Source organism: Neomonachus schauinslandi, chromosome 7, assembly GCF_002201575.2.
Source record: "Neomonachus schauinslandi chromosome 7, ASM220157v2, whole genome shotgun sequence".
NCBI classification, from domain to species: domain Eukaryota; kingdom Metazoa; phylum Chordata; class Mammalia; order Carnivora; family Phocidae; genus Neomonachus; species Neomonachus schauinslandi.
The window spans coordinates 7,732,270-7,757,084 of record NC_058409.1 but is presented as its reverse complement, the minus strand read 5'-3'; the positions used below and the strand labels follow the sequence as shown (position 1 = coordinate 7,757,084).

The 24,815-nt window shown below is 40.1% G+C and overlaps 1 pseudogene; it reads right to left on the bottom strand.

The window, feature by feature from the left end:
• Positions 1–22,776: 22,776 nt before the first annotated feature.
• Positions 22,777–23,766, bottom strand: LOC110591179 (annotated as a pseudogene).
• Positions 23,767–24,815: the final 1,049 nt, after the last annotated feature.

Below are 24,815 nucleotides of genomic sequence, written 5' to 3'. Positions count from 1 at the left end.
AAAAATCTTAGGAAAGTGAGTCAAAGCCTAGGAATGGAAATATTCATTTGTTGATAGAGAAGGTATTGAAGTAGGAGGTTTGATAGGAATCAGAGGAGAGCAAAATCCAGATCATATTTCTAAATCCCACCCATCCTCATCTCCCAGTATTCATTTCCATGGCCTCCAGCATCCAAAAAGTAAAATGGAAGTTACACCTCACTCTCAAAATATCCCTTGGAGGGAGGGAGAAAACAGACTCCAATTAGGTATGATGAGTGCCAAAGAGAATCAACCCACATGGTGTCAGAGTATAAAGATCTGGACAGAGTCATTCAAACATGAGCAAGAGGAAGAGCTGAGGCATATGGCATTTCTGCAAGTCTTCTGTGCTGGGGAATGTCTCCCATTTGCCCTCCTCCCCACCTCCTCTCTCTTCACCTCCTCCTGCCTTCTCTATGCCCTGGAAGGTTGACTGTTATGCACACATGCCTTCTGTCATCCCACTGGAAGACCCTTGCAAAAGATTATAGGAAAGGAGAAACTAAGATTAAGATATTCATTCCCGGGCGCCTGGGTGGCTCAGTTGGTTAAGTGACTGCCTTCGGCTCAGGTCATGATCCTGGAGTCCCGGGATCGAGTCCCACGTCGGGCTCCCTGCTCAGCAGGGAGTCTGCTTCTCCCTCTGACCCTCCCCCCTCTCATGCTCTCTCTATCTCAGTCTTTCTCTCAAATAAAAAAAAAAAATCTTTAAAAAAAAAAAAAAAAAAAAAAAAAAAAAGATATTCATTCCCACCTCTCTCATATGACCTCCTATGACCTTGGATAAGCTTGTCTTTCTCTAGAAGGCCACGGTTTCTACCACGTGGGTTTTTCAGTAGCTCTCTTTTCTGGGCTACAAGAACCATGCCCTTTTTGCCTCTTCAGGCCTGGGGGTGGGAGTGGCTCCCTGCTGATGCTGGCTGAAGGGTACTAGATTTTGTTGGTTTGGGCATCCCTCACTCCTGCCTTTGTCTTTGCAAACAGTTTCTTTATTAAACTTCCTCAATTATTCCAGTTTGCATGTAGCATTCATTTCCTACCAGGACCCTGACTGAAACATATACTCGAGCAAATAAAGTAAGAGAAAGAGCACACCAAAGAGAGAGAAATCGCCTAGAATTGAAGAAAGTATAACCCAAGCAACAGAAGATTCCTTGCATATTTTTGCATGGATTATGGAAGCCCGTAATTCAATGAACAAGGGCTCAAAGACAAGACTATCAAGTAAAGAATGAAATTTAAAAGGAGATATAAGAAATAAGACAATAAATTGATAACTTGATAACTAAGACATGAACAATTATCATTTATCACCAAGAATTAATTTCAAATAGCAAAAAAAAAATGAATAAAGCTGAGAAGCAAATTAATGATGTTGAGAAAGTCACAATGAATACAAAAGAAAATATATAGCAATTAGAGAAGAAATGAGAGATGGAGAAGACAAACACAACACAAAGATAATCAAGTTCTCTGAAGTAAAGGACCCAAAAGTGATGCTCAAAATATTCCAACATTTTCAAGAATTTTCTGAAAGGAAGGAAGAATTGAACTTGCAGATAAAAACAACTTCTCCTTTTAATTAAATGGGTCTATACCAAGATTTCTAGGAAATAAACCTTAATGATAAAAAAAAAAAGAACTCTTTAGTCATCCAGATCTAGAGAACAAATTATCCACAAGTGTGAGAAATCACATGAGCCTCAGTCTCCCCCATAGCAGTAATCAATGCTAGAAGATTTGGAGACATGTCTACATGACTAAGGGGAAGAAGTAGGAACCAACAATATCATACTCAGACAAGTTATAATCCAAGTTAAAGGCAACAAGAAGACACACTCATATGTGAAAACACCCAAGGACAATAATGCCCACAAAAACTTTTTGGAAAAAAAATAACCCATAATGAACTCCAGCCAAACAAGAAAAAAACTGGAAATAAAGCACAGAGCAAGAATGAAGTTATGGCAGGGGCGCCTGGGTGGCTCAGCCATTAAGCGTCTGCGTTCGGCTCAGGTCATGATCTCTGGATCCTGGGATCGAGCCCCACATTGGGCTCCCTGCTCAGCGGGAAGCCCGTTTCTCCCTCTCCCACTTCCCCTGCTTGTGTTCCCTCTCTCGCTGTGTCTCTCTCTGTCAGATAAATAAATAAAACCTTTTAAAAATTAAAAAAAAATGAAGTTATGGCAGAAGGCTTGGTAAAAAGTAGAATCCATCAGAAGATATTTGCAAATCATATATCCAATAAGGGGTTAATATCCAAAAAATATCAAGCACTTACACAACTCAACACACACACACAAAAATAATCATCTGATTGAAAAATGGACAGAGGACCTGAACAGACATTTTTCCAAAGAAGACATGCAGATGGGAAACAGACACAGGAAAAGATGCTCAATGTCATTCGTCATCAGGGAAATGCAAATCAAAACCACAGTGAGATAACACCTCACACCTGTCAGAACAGGAAGAATTGAAAAGACAATAACAAGGTGAAGATGTGGAGAAAAAGGAAACCTCGTGCACTGTTGTGGGAATGTAAATTAGTGCAGTCACTGTGGAATACAGTATGGAGGTGCCTCAGAAAATTAAAAATAGAAATACTATGTGAGGGGCGCCTGGGTGGCTCAGTCTGTTAAGTGTCTGACTCAGGTTGTGATCTCAGGCTCTTGAGATTGAGCCCTGCATTGGGCTCCGTGCTCAGTGGGGAGTCTCCTTGTCGCTTTCCCTCTGCTCCGCCCCACCACCCTCAAATAAATAAATAAATAAAATCTTAAGAAAGAAAGAAAGAAAGAAAGAAAGAAATACCATATTATCCAGCAATTCCACTGCTGGGTATTTACCTGAAGAAAATGAACACAAAAATTTGAAGAGATATATGCACCCTTCTGTTTATTGCAGTATTATTTACAATAGTCAAGATATGAAAGCAGCCTAACTGTCCATTGACTGATAAATGAAAAAAGAGGATGTGGTATATATGCAATGGAATATTATTCAGCCAAAAAAAAAAAAAAAGAAATCTTGTCCTTTGTGACAACATGATGGACCTAGAGGGTATTACATGAAGTGAAATAGTCAGACAGAGAAAGACAATACCATATGATTTTACTTATCTGTAGAATCTAAAAAACAAATCAACAAACAAAACAAAACAGGAACAAACTCCTAGACCCAGAGAATAAACTGGTGATTGCTACAGGGGAGGGTGGTCAGGGGATGGGCAAAATAGGTGAAGGGTATGAAGAGGTCCAAACCTCCAGTTATAAAATAAATGTCACAGGGATGAAAAGTACAGCCTAGGGAATATAGTCAATAATACTGCAGTAACTTTGTGTGGTGACAAATGGTGGCTAGACATTATGAGGATCATTTCATAATGTATAAACATTTCAAATCACTATGATGTACACCTGAAACTAACAGGATATTGTATGTTAATTATTCATCAATAATTTTTTTTAATTCACATGCATAAGGGCTCAGAATATATACCAACCAAATCCCCTTAAAACTTAAGAACACAGATCAGATAATCAACAAATGGATTAGCGCTGAGAGTTCATGAGTTGGAAAGTGACTGTTTAAAAGTAGTTCCTCTCCTGCTGGAAGTGAATTATAATGGCCAAGACTCAACCTTAGAAATGCCCCCAATTCAGGGACAGCGGCCAACTTCACAACCCAGGTGTATTCCCAGATGTCCGGTTTCCCCATCAAAATTAAGATTTCAGGGATTCTGGGAAAAGCTGGCCGTGTGGAAGGTTGGCGATGGCACAAGGAAGATAACACTGCAGGGGCACCTGGGTGGCTCAGTCGGTTAAGCATCTGCCTTCAGCTCAGGTCATGATCCCAGGGTCCTGGGATCGAGCCCGCGTTGGGCTCCTTGCTCAGCAGAGAGCCTGCTTCTCCCTCTCCCTCTGCCCCGCCCCCTCCCCGCTCATGCTCTCGCGTGCTCTCTCTCTGTGTCAAATAAATAAATAAAAACTTTTAAAAAAGAAAAAGAAAACACTGCTGAAATTAAAGCCAGCTTATAAAAATAAGTGATCTAACATTTCTAATCCTGGGTAACATACAGTAAGTAGTTGAACAGCCACACTCAGAACAACTAGAAAATCCAGAGCTTTGGAAGCAATGAGAACTACAGGGACTGAAATTCTAGAGAGAAGAGAACCTTTCAGAAAGGAACTGAAGACCAATGGGGGCAGGAGCTGATTCGGAAGGTGGTAGAAGCTTGGGAATCAGGCCCCGGCACAGGCAGAGGACCCACAGATGGGGGACAGAGATGCCACCGAGCTTTCAGTTGTCATGCCAGGAGGTTGAGACCAACTTGTACACTTGAAGGGTTCCAACACACGGGTGGTTTTCCATCCACATCTGCTGAGTTCCAAAGCTGTGCAGGGCAAGAGGCTATTGGGCTAAGAAGGAAATCTGAAGGCAAAGTAGAATGTTCTTCATTCCCTTGGTGCTTAAAAGAAAAATACCTGCCCAAGGATGCCTGGGTGGCTCAGTCAGTTAAGTGTCTGCCTTCAGTTCAGGTCATGATCCCAGGGTCCTAGGATAGAGTCCCTCATCGGGCTCCCTGCTCAGCGGGGAGTCTGCTTCTCTGCCTGCCGCTCCCCCTGCTTGTGCTCTTTCTTTCTCTCTCTCTGACAAATAAATAAAATCTTAAAAAAAGGGAGAGGGAAAGAAAAGAAAAAGGGAAAAAAGGAAAAATACCTGCCCAGAGGAAAAGCCTTATAAAATTAAAATCCCTAGAGGGAGTGAATAATTCACACAGATGAGCTGCAATTGTTTTTTGTTTTGTTTTGTTTTGTTGGTAAGGAGAACACACCAATCTAAGCCAATGTAGAGACTTGGTATCTAGACTCGGGCCCCAGGAAAGGAACAGAAAAAACAGCAGAGCTTTGGTGGTTCTGTGGAGCTAGAGCAACACATGTGGAGATTAGAGAGATTGCAAACACACTGCTGGGCTCCCCTAGAATAATTGCCAAAGTCTGCAGCTCCATGGGATAGGAAAAATTAAAAGGTAGGCCTAAACTAAAAAGAAGAGTAAAACCGCCATCTGTCTCTCAGTCCCAAGATCAGTAATTGTCACCCTCTCAAATGAAAGCCCAGAATAGCCACAACCTTGGAACAGGGGAAAACCAGGTAGACTGGGTCTCACCCAAACTACAGGTCAGGGGCAAGTCTGATTTCATCTTTTGCTGAATCCAGGGAATCATTTCCATACTTTTTTTTTTTCCCTAGGTAAAGCCTCTCAGATGGAAAATAGCATCATCTGGTGTCTCCGACATTTTTTTTTTAAGAGGGTGGGGAGGGGCAGAGGGAGAGAGAGAATCTCAAGCAGGCTCCACACTAAGTGTGGTGCACAGTGGAGGGCTTGATCCCAGGACCCTGAGATCAGGACATGAGCCAAAATCAAGAGTGGATGCTTGGGGCGCCTGGGTGGCTCAGTCATTAAGCGTCTGCCTTCAGCTCAGGTCATGATCCCAGGGTTCTGGGATCAAGCCCCGCATCAGGCTCCCTGCTCTGTGGGAAGCCTGCTTCTCCCTCTCCCACTCCCCCTGCTTGTGTTCCCTCTCTCACTGTGTCTCTCTCTGTCAAATAAATAAATAAAATCTTAAAAAAAAAAAGAGTTGGATGCTTAACGCCATCCAGGCACCCCTCTGACTTTTTTTTAATAAACATCCCATATTCAATAAGAAACTACTAGGCATGTGAAGACACAGGATCCATATGACAAATACCAAAAGAAAAAATCACCAATAAAAGAAAACTCACTGATAATTCTGGATCCTGGATAATGGAGCGAGCAGAATCAAATGGACATTCTAGAACCAAGAATTGTAACATTGAAATCAAGGATCCAATAGGTAGTTTTAATAGCAGATTGAATCTAACAGAAGGATTTATGAACTTAAAACATGGTTTAATAAAAATACCCAACCTGAACAACAAAAAGAAAGGAGAATGGGGAAAAATAATGATCTTCATATATTACAGCAATAATGTGGTTAAAAATTGTTGTTTTTTTTAAAAGATCCCATTTATAGTGCAACATAAATAACAAAGCACCTGAAAACAAACCCACAGAAGAAATGTCCAGGAACTTTATGGAAAAAGATGTTAAGACTTTACTAAAGGATGTAAGACAGGCATGAATACATGCTGAGATAGATTGTGTCCGTGGCTAGAAAGACAATATTAAAATATATAAATTCTACCTGAATTAATCTACATATACAAAAAATTTCCATCAAAATTCCAATAAGATTTGAAAATTCACTTTATGAAGAATCTCCCAAAACATTGGGGAAAGATGCAGGCTTTAATAAATGGTAATAGAACCAACTACCCAGCTGGGGGGGAAAATAGGCTTCTATCTCAACATTTCCTCATGACTCATGCCTCTGTATTTTTCTATGTATCCATACACATTACTGGGCTCACAAATAAGAATTAGAACCCTTGACAGATGAGAAATTATAGCAGGAGTAAGAGATGCAAGAAAATGGATGAGGTCAGTTTGAACATTTTAATCACAGTCCAAAACATGTTCAGGAGAATACCACTGAAATTGTTGGAAGAGATACCAAGAGTACTCCATTACCAGAGATGATAAATAAAAGGAACAAGGAGCTGAGGGCAAGGGACAGAATTCTTAGCTGGCATGCTATAGCAGGATCATCTGAGTGAGAAGACATCCCACACATTTTCCCCTCATCCCCAGCCAGACTAGGCAACAATGAAAGTGTTTGCCATCAGGAAGGACAAGAGACTGTGAGAGCTTATTTGGAGGGGGTCTATATCTCCATTGGGTTAGAAACATCCAGGAAGATTGAGGAATACCCAGATCTTAAATAAGAGACTAGGAAGAACCACATATTGCATTATATCATAAGAGTTTAACAAAGTTGCTTGTTAGGTCAATGTCTTAAAATCAAGATCCATTAGTGAAACCAATTAGAAAATGTGGTAAGATAAAACCTGTCCCTTTCAAAATAGAAACCACCACCATAACATAATTGGAACTAAACATCATAGGTTGGGGCGCCTGTCTGGATCAGTTGGTGGAGCATGTGACTCTTGATCTCAGGGTTGTGAGTTCGAGTCCCACATCGGGTATAGAGATTACTTAAAAATAAAATATAAGGGTACCTTCATGGCTCAGTTGGTTAAGGGTCTGCCTTTGGCTCAGGTCATAATCCCGGGGTCCTGGGATTGAGCCTCATGTTGTGTTCCCTGCTCAGCAGGGAGTCTGCTTGTCCCTCTTCCTCTGCTGCTCCCCTGCTTATGCTCTCTCTCTCTCAAATAAATAAATAAATAACTTTTTAAAAAGTAAAAATGTTTAAAAATTTTAAGTAACATGCAAGATCTTCATAGAGAAGAGATAAAGTTTTATTGAGGAACATAAAAGAAAACTTGGATAAATGACAACTTTCTCCAAATTCATCTTAAAATCAATGCCATCTCAAAAAGATTTTACATGGAATTTGACAGGTTGATTCTAAAATTTAAAAGGAGTGATAAGTGGGCAAGATTTATTAAGCACTAGTGAAAACATAGGAACAAGTTGTGTGAAGAGGGTGGGAGTTTTATCCTCACCAGATATAAAATATGTTAGAAGGTAAAGAAGGTAAAAATAGCGTAATACTGTTACCAGATTAAACAGAGTACTGACTTTGACAATCCGGAAATAGCCACAATTTTATACAGAAATATAACATGAAAAAGTGGCATTTCAAACCACAGGGGGAAAGATGTACTGTAACATGTATTTTGAGACATTTAGTTATCCATTTGAGAAAAAGAGTAGAATTAAGATCCTTTTCTGAAATAAATTCATTTATTTGAATGAACTGTTAATCTCTAGATTTGTCTTTGCCTTCTATTTTTCTCCTATGTGTAGAAACACATGTACAGTGAATGCTGACTGCAGCATGGTTTATAGCACTGAATAACTGGGGAAAAAAACCAAATGTCCATCAAGTGGTTATGCTTCAATTAAAGTTATGCTTATGAAAATAACCATACCATAAAATACATGCTGTAGGTTTTTTTTAAATGTGAGTACTAATATTGACAGATATTCAGGAATATTGCTAAGTGAAACACATAAGTTGAATTCACTAAAAAGTAAAGGAAACTATACCAATGAATGTAATGTTAATGGAAGTTGAAGGATACTGTAAAACATACTATACCTTCAGAATATAGATTTTTCTTTTTACTCCATGTTACTCACTCTTTAGAGTATTCATATATTACTTGAATATTTTTTAAAATAAAAATGCTATATAGTATGATTGAATGATCAGTGTGACATTGTTATTACACATATATTTGTATGGACACAGACTGGACAGAAACAGGGAAATGTGAATTCATGTGCAGTAGGATCCTTGACAACCATTTCAGCTTCTTTTGGTAGAAGCACCCCACCAACTCAAGCAGTTCATATAGAATGACCTAGACCCTGTTGGAGGGGTGTGTGCCTTGTTGACCTAAGCCAATCAGCATATGCCATCCACCTGGTCACAGTGATAAACCCAAGGTTGATTTTCTGTTCCAATCTGATAATAATTTTGCTGGGTTTTGGAGGAAGAGATGCAATCTCTTGTCCTTTAGTTGATTGACAATGAGAGGCTCAGGAATGCCACACCATCTATTTTATCATCAGAAAAATCCATGGAAGAATGAAGTTCATCCTTAGTGAAGACACCCCAGAGAGGAAGAGAAACTGAGGAGTAAAGGTATCATTTGAGCCCCTAGCTAAAACCATACCTGAATCCTGAATTCTTTGTAGGGCAGTAAATTCCCTGTGGTCATTGGGTAAGCAAAGTTGAGTTGGTTGGTTTCTCCGTCTCTTACAAACAAGAGTCTCACTTGTCAGATTTTGAGTAAAGAACTCAATGAAAACAAATTTAATGTTATAATTGTGCTGCTTTTATAGGTAAATGAGAGGAGGAAAACTCCCAAGGATTTCCCATTTCCTATAGGATAAATCATATTCATCAGGCACTATTTTGCAAAGACATATTGGAGTCTGGGGTAAAAGGAAAAATCAGTAACACTGATCCCGTCTTTACTTAAATTTGATATTTTGTTCATCATGGATTTTTGCACAGATTTGGGATTTTTTTCAAGTACTGCATAAAAATATTTATCTTGGGGTGCCTGGGTAGCGCAGTTGGTTGAGCAACCAACCCTTGATTTTGGCTCAGGTCCTGATCTCTGGGTCGTGGGATCAAGCCCTGCACTGGGCACCATACACAGTGGGGAGTCTGCTTAAGATTCTGTCTCTCCCTCTCCCTCTGACCCTCCCCCTGCTCACACACAGTCTCTAAATAAATAAATAAATAAATAAATAAATAAATAAATAAATAAAATCTTTAAATATATATATATATCATTTATCTTTATATCGGAGTTGTTTCTGGAGTCCCCTTAAATTCTGTACCTGAGGTGAATGTCTTGGTCCCCTCACCATAGTATCAGCCTTGTCCTCAGGCTTTTTATCACCTGGGGCTATCCTAATTATCCATCTGGAGTGGACACTGTGGTGTACTGGCCAATTTCCACCAATCACTTAAGGGCTCAAGAATTTATCCTCCCAACCCTGGGACCATGGAAGGCTGAAACCTGGCATCCGGGTCCCCACCTCACTTCAGGCCGGTGCCTTAGCTGAAGAGAGACACCTTGCCCAAGATCATACCGTCTATCTGGGGCAAGCCAGGTAACACAAAATGATGTGGGGGTATAAAGGTCTGTAGTAACTCTGCAGGGCCATCCTAGCTCTAGAGCTCCCTGTGGGGATTGGCTGACCCTACACCACTGTCCAGCTTCTCTCTGCCCAGTCCTACTGCCTTCCCTTTCCAAAAGATGTTGGAAATTCCAACACATCCAAGATTCCAAGAACACATCCCTATAAATTTCCTATATGTATACCTCTGTCAAAGAGTCTGCTTTCCAGAGAAGACACCTGCAACCCCTATCTCATTTCATGTGACCTCCAGCAACATCAACCTCATTTTCCATCACCCCCCAACAAATATCCTTAACTTCTGCTAAGGCTGTTCTTCTCCTTGTCTTTACTTTATGCTCATACATGCATCTGGTCTTGCTGCATTATTCTCCTTGCCCCTAAATTCCTCATTTCTCTCCTTGGCCATTTCAAGCCCTACCATCTTCAAGACATGGCACAAGACCCACCTTTTACACAAATGCCTTCTCTATCCATTCCAGCCTACAATATCGCTATTCCTGATTTTTATCATGCTTAAATATGTACCAAAGGATTAATGAGCTTTCCTGTTCCCTGAACCATGTTCTTTTTGCATCTCTTGATCATAGTCATAGCAGGATTTGACCTAGTTTAACCTCAAGCTACTAGTGATGCTCCCAGAGCCAACAGCCCTCCTACTGAAGTCTTGACTTTTCCAACTCCTTTGTATTTGCTGACACCACAACACTCACCCATTCACAGAATGGACTGAGTTCATTGGACCACCTGTTTCACCTGCCTGGCAGGCTGGGAATGCATTTCTTATTAAACTGCAGGCAAAGGGTCTTTCCAAGTCTTGATGGCTTGGTAAGGATTTCCCATCACCAACTGTATTTTCTAACAGCATCATGCTTGAAAAACACAGTGTTAGTGCCATGTGGAAATTCTACAAAGAATAGAGGAGGCTTCCATGAAAGAGACAAGAGTTTTTTCTTGAAGTCCTATAAAACCGGTGAATATTCGTAATATGAATTTGGCTATGACCTGTCCTAAGATGACATGCAATACACTTAATCCTGCCATTAACTTAGCACATTCTAGAGTTCCCCCCCCCACCCCCAGAAAGGGTCAAAACCAATGACTATCAAACTCCCTGAACAAGTAAAATCTATTTCCTGTAAGAAGAGAGGTTTTTTGGTTGTTTTTGTTTTTGTTTTTATTTGAGAGAGATCGAGAGAGAGAGAGAGCATCTCAATCAGACTCTACAGAGTGTGGAGCCCGACACAGGGCTCAATCCTAGGACCCTGAGATCATGACCTGAGCTGAAACCAAGAGTTGGACACTCAACCAACTACACCACCCAGGCACCCTGATTTTTTTTTTTTATTATTGTACCAGTAACATCTCCTTTGATATCGGCATTGCTTCTCTTTATCCCATTTGATTCTCAAAATGGCCCTGTGAATTAAGCTAACCTGCATTGTACATAAGGAGAAACTGTTGGTCAGGAAGGTTAAAATATATATCTAATGCCACAGAGCTAATAATTGGTCAACTGGAATCTTGAATCCCAGTCTTCTGGCAGCCCAGAGCATTTTCCTCTACGTGCACCGCCCTCAACAGGATACTAATGGCTGGAGCTTTATCACTATGTGATTTGCTCACAAAATGGAGTCAATAGCTCAGGCATAACTCCCAAGGGGAAACTCCATTTGTTTCTGATAGTCATCAATGTTCTACTTCTACTCTGACAGGAGCTCTGGCCGCAGGGACTCTTCCGGGTCATGAGACTGGCTGGGAGGCTGGTTCTGTCAGGAGTCAGGATGGAGTACTTTTTTTTTTTTTAATGTAAACCAGAGCTATTTAGCAACTGAGCAGGAAATTTATCTCTAAAAATTTATCTCTAAAAAATTTATCTCTAAAAGAGATAAATGAGAGTCTTTCGAAAAGCTGACGATTATAAATAACTCAGCCTCAGCAAAGGAAAGAGATCATTTCCTTAGAGTTTGTGGTGCTCAATTATAAGGTGTTTCCATGAAGAAAAACTAGACTTTACTTTTAACACAAATCCTTGCAGCTTAGAGGCAGTCGGCCCAAACTCCAATCATTTCCAAGGTGTTCCAAATAATAGGGGAAGAACACCACCACCTAACTATAGCTATGGTTTTTCTTCAAAGCACCAAGCTCTCTAGAATCTGGACGCAAGATGGTGGCTGTAACACACCATAGTGCTTGTTTTGGTGCTCAGCCTCCCCATCTGAGCCAACAAACGGCATTTTACAGCAAGCACCTGTGGCTCTCAGACCAAGGGCTTTCTTAGCAGGGGGAGTATGCTCAGACTACAGAAGGGGCCAACTAGAAGTGCTAGAGAAGAGCGGGGAGCATCCCTCCTTGACCAACGATGGATTGGGTTGGTAGACAGATCCCCCAGCTTCCTTGTCTCCAGGGCAGAACAGTTCCCAGGTATGCTCTCCCATGTATCTCATACATCCTTCAATGTGTACACGTCCAGAAGAGAGAGCAATGCTGCCCTGGGGTTAATAATTGTGGCAGACGTTTTCCAAAGCCCAATGGAGGGAAGCAAAGAAAGCCTCACTTCCGGTATCACTGAGCAAGAGCTCATAAGCAGAGAAAGAGAAACAAACACTGAGCTGCTACTGCTGAGGTATACCTCAGAAAACCACATGAGAACAGCAGAATAAAGAAAAAAACAGAACAGAGAAGACTCAGGCCAGAGGATCTCAGCCCTGGGTTCTGAGTTCTCTGTTCTCATCTATTGATCTATTTGTCTCATACCTATACCATAATATTTTATTGCTATAGCTCTGTGACATTAATATCTCACGGGCCTAGTTCCTCCTTATAATCGTCTTTGTTTTAATAATTAGCTTAGCAATTTGCATACGAATTTTAGAGTAAATTCTTCAAATTCCACAATAGCTCCAAATAAAATTTTGATTGCCTGTTTTGAACTTATGGAGTAACTGGGAGAAGAGTGACATTTATGTTGATTTTTCTTATCAAAGAATATCAAGTACCTCTTCATCCTTTAGCTTCTTTATTAAAGTTTTTAAATCTTCTGCATAAAAAAATAAAATAAAATTTTCTGCATAGAAGTACTTTTTTTTTAGTTAATTCCAATATATTTACAGGATATACTCCTATATACAATATACCTATATGGATAATATTTGGAATAGAATAACTAATATATTTTATTTTTTTAAGATTTTATTTATTTATTTGAGAGAGAGAAAGACAGCACAAGCCAGGGGCGGGGGTCAGGGGGAGCCACAGGGAGAGGGAGAAGCAGGCTCCCCACTGAGCAGGGATCCTGACCCAGTGTTTGATCCCAGGATCCAGAGATCATGACCTGAGCCAAAGGCAGATGCTTAACCTTTTGAGCCACCCAGGTGCCCCTAGAATAACTAATATATTTTCTAGGTGGTTATTTTTGGCATTTTTTATGGAAAGATATCATATTCAGCAACCCTGATGAATGCTCTTATTTCATGTCAATTTTTCTGGGTTGTTTTCAGTAAAGTAAATAATACTATCATTTGCAAATAATACACGTTTATCTTTTTCCTTCAAATTTCCTTCAAATCCCTTCATATTTCACTTATGAAGACACATATGAATACCATAAATAAAATATTAGCTATCTGAATGGAATCCTACTGTTAATTAAAAACATATTTTATGTATTAAAAGTAATATATTATGATCAAGTTGGGCTTATTTCAGGAATGCAAAGAGTTGGGCTTTTTTATGTAATTCACCACTCTGGAGGAAAAGAGGAGAAAATCCTATGATTACTTGGAATTAGAATGTTTGCTAGATAAAATTAACACAATCCTTAACAGTGATAAAAAGTCTCAGCAAAGTAGGTTAAAAGGGAAAACCTTTCAATTAATAAAGGACATATCCACAAAACATAGTATCAAAATTCTACATGATAGAGATGTTTTAAATGCATTCCTTTAAGATCGAGAACACCACAAGGCCAGCACAACAGTGGAGGTCCTAGCCAATTCTGCAAGGAAAAAAAGTAACAAATGGGGTGCCTGGCTGGCTCAGGTGGTAGAGCATGCAACTCTTGATCTCAGGGTCATGAGTTTGTACCCCCCCATATTAGGGGGTAGAGATCACTTTTTTAAAAATACTATAAAAGAAATTAGATGTATGTTTATTTCTATTGGGAACTCCCAAACCATTATTCAGCCATAAAAAAGAAGAAAATCTTGCCATTTGCAACAACACAGACAGACCTAGAGGGCATTCTGCTAAGTGAAATATGTGAGAGAAAGACAAATACCATATGATTTTACTTATATGTGGAGTCTGACAAACAAAATGCACAAGCAAACAAAAACATAGAAGTAGACTCATAAATACCGAGAACAAATGGGTGGTTGCCAGAAGGTAGGGGCTGGGGGATAGGCAAAATAGGTAAAGGAGATTAAGGGGGAGAAAACCTGTCATACTGTATTCCAAAATGGTTGTACCATTTTGCACTCCCAGCAAAAATGTGTAAGAGGTAAGAGTTCAAGTTGCTTCATCTCCTCACTTACACTTAATGTTATCAGTCTTTTTAACTTTAGCCATTCTAGTGGGTGTGAACTCACACCTCAATGCAGGTTTAATTTGCATTTCCAGTACAGTTAATGATGAAAAGCTCATCTTTTCATGAGCTTACATTTTCTTTTGTGAATTGTCTGTTTAAGTCACTTGCCCATTTTTAAATTAGTTTGTTCATATTTTTCATTATTTATTTGCAGGAGTTCTTTATATATTCTGTATAGAAGTCCTTTGTCAGCTATGTAGAGTAAATGTTTTCTCCACTGTGGCTCACTTTTTCATTTTCTTAACACTTTTTTGATATGCACAGATGATAATTTTTATTAAGCCCCAAATACCATTTATTTTAGTTAGTGCTTTTGGGTACTATGTAAGAAAAATTTTGTACACCGAGTGCATAAAGATCTCCCATTTCTTCTTCCAGAAGCTTCACAGTTTGGGCTTTTATGGTTAAGTCTATGATCAATCTCAAATTATTTCTTGCAAATTGTGTAAGGTGTTTTCCAAACCCAATTTTTTTTCAAACCCAATTTTTAACATAGAGTTGTCTTCTCACCATTTGTTGAAATGAGTATTCTTTCCCTATTAAAATACCTAGTGTTCATTCTTATTGCCATATAGTATTCCACTTTCCTATTAAGCGTTAATAGACATATGGGTAGTTTCCAGCAGGGCTATGATGAATAGCACTGCTATGTATGTTTAGTAGATATCTTCTGGTGAACCCATATATGCATTTCTGTTGCTACTGATGGGGTTTAGGATAGGCTCTCCCAGAATGTGCCACTTTGGCATGTGGATTATTTTGAGCTGAAAGCACTTAAGACCCTGCAAGCTCAAGAGAAATTTTTGTCCCTGCTTTTAACTACACAGAAGAATCTAAAGTGGGGAGGTCTTTCCCAGAATCAGGGTTTTGTTTTGTTTTTGTTTTGTTTTGTTTTTACTATGTTAGTCACCATATAATACATCATAAGTTTTTGATGTAGTGATCCACAATTCTTTGTTTTCGTATAACACCCAGTGTTCCATGCAGTACGTGCCCTCCTTAATACCCATCACCAGACAAATCCATCACCCCATCCCTCCTTCCCTCTAAAACCCTCAGTTCGTTTCTCCCATAGTCTCTCATGGTTCGTCTCTCCCTCCGAAGAACCCCCCTTCATTTTTCCCTTCCTTCTCCTAATGGCCTCCATGCTATTCCTTATGTTCCACAAATAAATGAAACCATATGATAATTGAATTTCTCTGCTTGACTTATTTCACTTAGCATAATCTTCTCCAGTCCCATCCATGTTGTTGTAAAAGTTGGGTATTCATCCATTCTGATGGCTGAGTAATATTCCATTGTATATATGGAACACATCTTCTTTATCCATTCATCTGTTGAAGGGCATCTCGGCTCTTTCCACAGTTTGGCTATAGCTGACATTGCTGCTATGAGCATGGGGGTGCATATGGCCCCTTCTTTTCACTACATCTGTGTCTTTGGGGTAAATACCAAGTACGGCAATTCCTGGGTCATAGGGTAGCTCTATTTTTAATTTTCTGAGGCACCTCCACACTGTTTTCCAAAGTGGCTGTTCCAACTTGCATTCCCACCAACAGTGTAAGAGGGTTCCCCTTTCTCCACAACCTCTCCAACATTTGTTGTTTCTTTCCCTGTCCATTTTTGCCATTCTAACTGGTGTAAGGTGGTATGTCAGTGTCGTTTTGATGTGAATTTCCCTGATGGCTAATGATGATGAACATTTTTTCATGTGTCTGTTAGCATTTGTATATCTTCTTTGGAGAAGTGTCTATTCATGCCTTCTGCCCATTTTTTGACTTGATTATTTGTTTTTTGGGTGTTGAGTTTGAGAAGTTCTTTATAGATCTTGGATACCAGCCCTTTCTCTGTAGTGTCATTTGCAAATATCTTCTCCCATTCTGTGGGTTGCCTCTTTGTTTTGTTGACTGTTTCCTTTGCTGTGCAGAAGCTTTTTATCTTGATGAAGTCCCAAAAGTTCATTTTTGCTTTTGTTTCACTAGCCTTTGGAGATGTATCTTGAAAGAAGTTGCTGTGGCCAATGTCAAAGAGGTTACTGCCTATGTTCTCCTCTAGGATTTTGATGGATTCCTGTTTCACATTGAGGTCTTTCATCCATTTCCAGTTTATCTTTGTGTATGGTGTTAGAGAATGGTCAAGTTTCATTCTTCTGCATGTGGCTGTCCAATTTTCCCAGCACCATTTATTGAAGAGACTGTCTTTTTTCCATTGCATGTTTTTTCCTGCTTTGTCAAAGAGTATTTGGCCATAGAGTTGAGGGTCCATATCTAGGCTCTCTATCCTGTTCCATTGGTCTATATGTCTGTTTTTGTGCCAGTACCATGCTGTCTTGGTGATCACTGCTTTGTAATTTAGCTTGAAATCGGGAAACATGATGCCCCCAGCTTTGTTTTTCTTTTTTAACATTTCCTTGGTGATTCACGGTCTTTTCTGATTCCATACCAATTTTAGGATTGTTTGTTCCAGCACTTTGAAAAATGTCATTGGAATTTTGATCAGGATGGTGTTAAAGGTATAGATTGGGTAGCTCTGGGTAGCATAGACATTTTAACAATGTTTATTCTTCCGATCCATGAGCATGGAATATTTTTCCATCTTTTTGTGTCTTCTTCAATTTCTTTCATGAGTGTTCTGTAGTTCCTAGGGTATAGATCCTTTACCTCTTTGGTTAGATTTATTCTGAGGTATCTTATGGTTTTTGGTGTTATTGTAAATGGAATCGTTTCTCTAATTTCTCTTTCTACCATTGCATTGTTAGAGTATAAGAAAGCAACTGATTTCTGTGCATTGATTTTGTATCCTGCCACATTACTGAATTGCTGGATGAGTTCTAGTAATTTGGGGGTGGAGTCTTTTGGGTTTTCCACATAAAGTATCATGTCGTCTGCGAAAAGAGAGAGTTTGACTTCTTCTTTGCCAATTTGAATACCTTTTATTTCTTTTTGTTGTCTGATTGCTGTTGCTAGGACTTCTAGTACTATGTTGAACAACAGTGGTGAGAGTGGGCACCCTTGACGTGTTCCTGATCTTAAGGGAAAGGCTCTCAGCTTTTCCCCATTGAGGATGATATTCACTGTGGGTTTTTCATAGATGGATTTTATGAACTTGAGGAATGTTCCCTCTATCCCTATACTCTAAAGAGTTTTAATCAGGAAAGGATGCTGTATTTTGTCAAATGCTTTTTCTGCATCAATTGAGAGGACCATATGGTTCTTCTCCCTCCTCTTATTAATGGTTCTATCACATTGATTGATTTGCAAATGCTGAACCACCCTTGCATCCCGGGAATGAATCCCACTTGGTCGTGGTGGATGATCCTTTTAATGTATTGTTGGATCCTATTAGCTAGGATTTTGTTGAGGATTTTGAATCCATATTCATCAGGGATATAGGTCTGAAATTCTCTTTTCTGATGGGGTCTTTGCCTGCTTTGGGGATTAAGGTAATGCTGGCCTCATAGAATGAGTTTGGAAGTTTTCCTTCGGTTTCTTTTTTTTTTTTTTTTTGAAACAACTTCAAGAGAATAGGTATTATTTCTTCCTTGAATGTTTGGTAGAATTCCCCAGGGAATCCTTCAGGCCCTGGACTCTTGTTTTTTTGGGAGGTTTTTGATCACTGCTTCAATCTCGTTACTGGTTATTGGCCTATTCAGGTTGTCAATTTCTTCCTGTTTCAGTCTTGGGAGTTTATAGGTTTTTTTTTTTTTAAAGATTTTTATTTATTTATTTGAGACAGAAAGAATGAGAGACAGAGAGCATGAGAGGGAGGAGGGTCAGAGGGAGAAGCAGACTCCCTGCCAAGCAGGGAGCCCGATGCGGGACTCGATCCCGGGACTCCAGGATCATGACCTGAGCCGAAGGCAGTCGCTTAACCAACTGAGCCACCCAGGCACCCGGGAGTTTATAGGTTTTGAGGAAGGCCTCCATTTCATCCAGATTGCTCAGTTTATTGGCATATAGTTGTTGAATAATTTCTAATAATTGTTTCTATTTCCTTGGTGTTAGTCGTAATCTCTCCCCTTTCATTCATAATTTTATTAATTTGGGTCCTTTCTCTTTTCTTTTGGATAAGTCTGGCCAGTGGTTTATCGATCTTATTAATTCTTCAAAGAACCAGCTTCTAGTTTCATTGATCAGATCTACTGTGTTTCTGGTTTCTAATTCATTGATCTCTGCTCTAATCTTAATTATTTCTCTTCTAATGTGTGGCTTAAGCATCATTTGTTGCTTTTTCTCTAGTTCTTTAAGGTGTAGAGTTAGATGGTGAATTCAGGATTTTTCTATTTTTTTGAGTGCAGCTTGGATGGCTATGTATTTCCCCCTTAGGACCGCCTTTGCAGTATCCCATAGGTTTTGGACCGATGTGTTTTCGTTCTCATTGGTTTCCATGAATTGTTTAAGTTCTTCTTTGATTTCCTGGTTGACCCAAACATTCTTGAGCAGAGTGGTCTTTAGCTTCCAAGTGTTTGAATTTCTGCCAAATTTTTTCTTGTGATTGAGTTTCAGTTTTAAAGCATATGGTCTGAGAATAAGCAGGGAATACTCTCAATCTTTTGGTATCGATTGAGACCTGATTTGTGACCCAGTATGTGGTCTCTTCTGGGGAAAGTTCCATGTGCACTCAAGAAGAATGAGTATTCTGTTGGGTGGAATGTTCTGTATATATCTATGAGGTCCATCTGGTCCAGTGTATCATTCTTGTTTCTTTGTTGATTTTCTGCTTAGATGATCTGTCTATTGCTGAGAGTGGAGTATTGAGGTCTCCTACAATTAACGTATTGCTATCAATATGACTCTATTTTGGTTAACGTTTGGCTTATGTAGATGGCTGCTCCCATGTTGGGGGCATAGATATTTACAATTGTTAGATCTTCTTGTTGGATAGACCCTTTAAGAATGATATAGTGTCCTTTTGTGTCTCTAACTACAATCTTTAGTTTAAAATCTAATTTTCTGATATAAGAATTGCTACCCCAGCTTTCTTTCGAGGTCCGTTGGCATGGAAGATGGATCTCCATCCCTTCACTCTCAATCTGGATGTATCTTTAGGTTCAAAATGAGTCTCTTGTAGACAGCCTATGGATGGGTCCTTTTTATCCAATCTGCAACCCTGTGCCATTTTATGGGAGCATTTAGTTTGTTCACACTGAGAGTGATTATTGAAAGATATGATTATATTGTCATCATGTTGCCTGTGAAGTCCTTGTTTCTATAGAATGTCTCCGTAAATTTCTGTTGTAGATCACTCTTGGGGTCTTTCTCCTTTTATAGAACACGCCGCCCCCTTAATATTTCTTGCAGGGCCAGCTTAGTGGTCACATATTCTTTCAGTTTCTGCTGGTCTTGGAAGCTCTGCATCTCTCCATCCATTCTAAATGACAGCTTTGCCAGACAAAGTATTCTTGGCTGCATGTTCTTCTCATTTAGTACCCTGAATATGTTTTGCCAGGCCTTTCTGGCTTGCCAGGTCTCTGTGGATAGGTCTGACGTTATTCTGATGTTCCTCCCTCTGTACGTAAGGAATCTCTTCCCCCTAACTGCCCTTAAGATGGTTTCCTTGGTTCTAAGATTTACGAGTTTTACTATTACATGCTGGGGTGTTGGCCTGTTTTCCTTGATCTTGGGAGGGGTCCTCTCTGCCTCTAGGACATGAATATTTGTTTCATTCCACAGATTAGGGAAGTTCTCAGGTACAATTTGCTCAAATATATCTTCTAGTCCACACTCTCTCCACCCGCTAGGGATCCCAATAATTCTGATATTGGAACGTTTCATGGTGTCACTTATTTCTCTGATTCTATTTTCATGGATTCTGAGTTGTTTTTCCCTGGCCTCCTCTTTTCCCTTTTTGTCTATTAAATGGTCTTCTAGGTCACTAACTCGTTCCTCTGCCTCGCTTACCCTAGCTGTTAAGATTATCTAGATTAGATTGAATCTCATTGATAGTATTTTTAAATTCTGCCGATTCAGCATTCATTTCTGCCCTTAGAGACTCTATGTTGCCATTAATTGATTTCTCCTTTCTAGCTGTTTTCTTCACAACTGCTAGCCTGAATTCCATCTCTGACATCTTGGTTATATCTGAATCCATTTGTAAATCTGTGGCATAAATCAGTCTCTGAGTCTTTCCTCTTTTGGGGGTTCCTCCTCTTAGTCATTCTGTTGATGGGTGGTTGAGGGAATGTATAGAGTCCAAATTATTGACCACAACCCAAGCAAGATGCACCTGTTTTATAGGGACCTTAGGGTTGCTTGCCTCTTATTCTCCCAACCTGTCTTCTGGGGGATGGGCCTGCCACACTGTTACTCAGGCAACCCTGTTTGGGCAGAGTTGCCCTGCCCCTTGTGGTGGGGGATGGGCTCAGTGAAAACCGGTTTTGGGGGGATTTTGTTCTCTGGCGGCTTTCCCTGGTGGCTTTCCGCGTCTCTTCTGAGAGTCAGAGCAGAAGAGACTGTTTCCAACCCTCTGCTTCAGAGCAGAGAGATCGCAGTCTGTTCTTCAGTGAGCTCTCCAGGCCACACTATCTTCATTTCTGTCTGTGCTGCTATAAACTGCAGTGTCCTGGGTTGTGCACCCTCTGCAGTGCCCCCAGTCCTCGCCTCCAGGTCAAGGTTCACCTCTGCCCTTTGTGCTTCTAAAACCACAAGCCGCCCCCAATTTGCAGGCATGGCCCCACCATTCTGGTTTCCCTCCAGCAGGCTGCCCTAAAGTCCTTTCCCCACTGCTATCAGTCTGCAAGTCTGTGCCCCGTCCCCAGCACGGGAGGCTATCGCTCACCAGGAATGTAGCATCCCTATGGCTGGCTCCCTCCCCCTTCCGTTTATCCTCCGATATCTGCCCATGGAATCACGGCTTCCTGCTTCATACCTCGAAACCAACTGCCTGCGATATTCTGTTTGTAGAGATCCAGATCTATCTTCTTACATCTCAGGCTGATTTCGTGGGTGTTCAGAGTGGTCTGGTAGATATCCAGCTCAATTCCAGGGACCGATTGGAATAGGGTCCCTTACTCCTCTGCCATCCCCCCCCCCCCCGCCCCTGGCCCAGAATCAGGGTTATTAACAGATTAATTTTATCTGAGTGACACATCTGTAGGGTAGGGCATACATCTAATTACCGAACACCTGCTCTTATCATCCTGTGAAGTGCATTCCTCTCCTCCAAAATCCCAGACCCTCCTACCCACTTCTCCTTAGTTCAGAATGACATATATACCTCATTTTGCCTGACTATCTTTGGAATTTCCATGTCTATGTGGATTTCCCATACACATGTCTATTAAATTTGATTTTCTCCTGTTCATCTGTCTTTTGTTGATTTTATATTCTCAATGTAGTTAGGACCTTGAATGAGACAGGAGTTCTTGCTCCCTGACACGATCCAACATAACAGATACATCATAGCAGATGCATATGTCCCACTTCAGTAGATACTGACCTTTTTCTTTTTTTAAGATTTTATTTATTTATTTGAGAGAGAGAGCGAGAGCGAGAGAGAGAGCACAAGCCAGGGAGAGGCAGAGGGATAGGGAGAAGCAGACTTCCCGCTGAGCAGGGAACCTGACTCAGGGCTTGATCCCAGGACCCTGAGATCATGACCTGAGCCAAAGGCAGACACTTAACTGGCTGAGCCACCCAGGCACCCGATACTGACCTTTTTAAAAAGTATTTGTACCACATTTCTGCTAATTGTTTCTCTTTGTCATTTAACAATACAGGTGGGTATATGTTTAAACATAGTATCTAAGATTTGTTTCTATTTAGGTGTGTTCTACATACATCATATTCGAGCCTACTGGTAAAGCTCACAAGATGAGGGTCTATAACATGGTAGATTTTCACTAAAAGAATTAATGAATGACGGCGAATGTAATTTGTAAACACAGTAAACTGTTCTTATTTGTCCAATCTGAAAGTATTCATTGTGTATCTGCCTAGTGCCCACATAGAACAACACTAGTTAATGTGCAAGACCATATCTCCATCTGTTCTTATCTGTTCCCAAACCTCCTATCCCTTAATATGTGTGTATTCAACACCACAAACCTAAAGGAATACAGTCAAGACACTGTTTCCTGGCATACCAAATTTCCCATGTGCCAGAGAAGAGGCAGCTTTTACTATAAGACAAAGCAAACAAATAACAGAAACAAATATATATATATATGTTATGTATTTTATATATATTTTAGATATATCATTATATTATTATATATTATAGATATATATTATCTATATATAGATATAGATTTTATAGATACAGATTTTTTCATTTTTAATCACATACACTTTATTATTTTAAATTTTAAAAAATCTTTAAAGTAAATATATATTTGAACATTGTAATTTAACTGGCCTAATTATTTTAACATTCTTCCAAAAGAACTTTTGTAATTGATACTCTAATTTGGGTTAAATGAATCACTGCTCAGTTTTAACTTCTGAGGCGTTTTCCTAACAGGACTTTGCTCAATGATGTAAGCCACAGTTGTTATCATTCTATAGCAGATGCTATCTGTGTATGGTTTGGAGGCAGTCTTAGCCCTAATGCACATAAGATTAATAGCATTTACTGTGTTGTGTACTGGGAGTATCCGTTAAGTTACTACCCAGGAATCAGAAAGAGAAAATACAATTGATCCATTTTCCACTGAATCTGAATACCGAATCTTGTGGCTTTGATTTTCTAGGGCAGTTGCAACTTTGTTACTCTTAAGACATGAGCTAATAATAATGGTGGATGCCCATTTGGTCCTTTGTGATATGAAGTTTTCATATGTGATGATCTGCCTTTCTCATCCAGGGCCACTACAGAGTAGACCCCACATGAATCCCTATTCTGGGATGACGAGAAGCATCCCAGAGAAGACTAGTTTCTGAGGCATTCGGTGCATGACCACAGCAAGCACGTCTGGTGCTGATTTTCTTTAAGATGCCACAGAGCCAAGATTTAAACTAATATTCTAATTACAAGCCTGGTTCCTGCCGTCTGCAGTCACTAATTCATAACTCAGAAAATGTATTTCAGCACAATAAGGCAACGCTGTGGATTCATCAAAGGTATAAATAGGTTAGCTTTTGTTTTCAATTTCATTCCTGAGCCCTCAGCCTTCTCTTCTCAGTCTACACTCTCTTCCAGCAATTGTCTCTCTTTCCATGGCTTTAGATAACATCTATACTATCGATAGGAGGATGAATCCCAAGTTCATGTATCCAGCCCAGACTTTAGCTGTCTGCTCCATGCCCATCCATTCAAATGCTTATTCCAAACTCAACACATAATAAGTGGATACAACCATCCTTCCCTTCAAATACCTTCCTTTGTCAGTGCACCCTCTTCAGTAAATGGCACCACCATCCACTTACTTGCTCTTACCAGTATTGTGTGCCATCCTTGGCACCTCCAGTCACAAGGTCTTGTCAGGTGTGAATCCTAAACATCCCTCAGTTAATCTCATCTCCTTAGCCACTGCCATACTTCAAGGTACCATTGTTTCTCGTTGAAAATATTACAATAGACCCCTGATGGATCTACCCGCTCTTTTTTTTTTTTTAAAGATTTTTTATTTATTTATTTGAGACAGAGAGAATGAGATACAGAGAGCATGAGAGGGAGGAGGGTCAGAGGGAGAAGCAGACTCCCTGCCGAGCAGGGAGCCCAATGCGGGACTCGATCCAGGGACTCCAGGATCATGACCTGAGCCGAAGGCAGTCGCTTAACCAACTGAGCCACCCAGGCGCCCGGATCTACCCGCTCTTAGCAGATTCCTTCTCCACATTCTGGGTAGAGCCATCTCTTACACACAGATGGACGATGTTTCTCTTCTACTTAAAATCTTTTACTGCATCCCATTGTTCTTGGGGGGAAGTGGAGTTCAAGATCAGAATCCAGCTCTAACCGCTCAGTAGATATGGAACTTTGAACAGGTTATTTAATCCTTCTGATCTATTTCCTTATCTGTAAAATGGGGGAAATAATAGCATCTAGATGGTTGTGGGGGATAAATAAGTTAAAATATATCAAGCACTCCGAACAGTGGCTGGCTCCAAAAAGTGAATGAATGAATGGGAAAGAGAGAGAGAGAACTTCTAGAAAAAGAAGATGGTTCCCAACACCTGGTGTGATCAACCTCCTATTTTTCTCTCTAGCTTCACTTTGCACTATTCTCTTCATTAGCTATGCCATCTTTTATTTAGTCCCTCAAATGTCAAGCTTTCCAGAGCTTGAGGGCCTTCCACCAAGTGTTGCCTCTCCTTGAACTGCTCTTACCGCCAATCACCATTGTCCCAGCTCCTCTTTGAAGTGTCTATTTGTTCCTCAGTGAAACCTTCCAGCTTCTCACCACACACTCCATCCAACTAGGTTGGATCCCCCATTGTATGCTCTGGCTAATAGAATTCATAAAGCTACCAGGATCTGTAATATTTTACTATATTAATA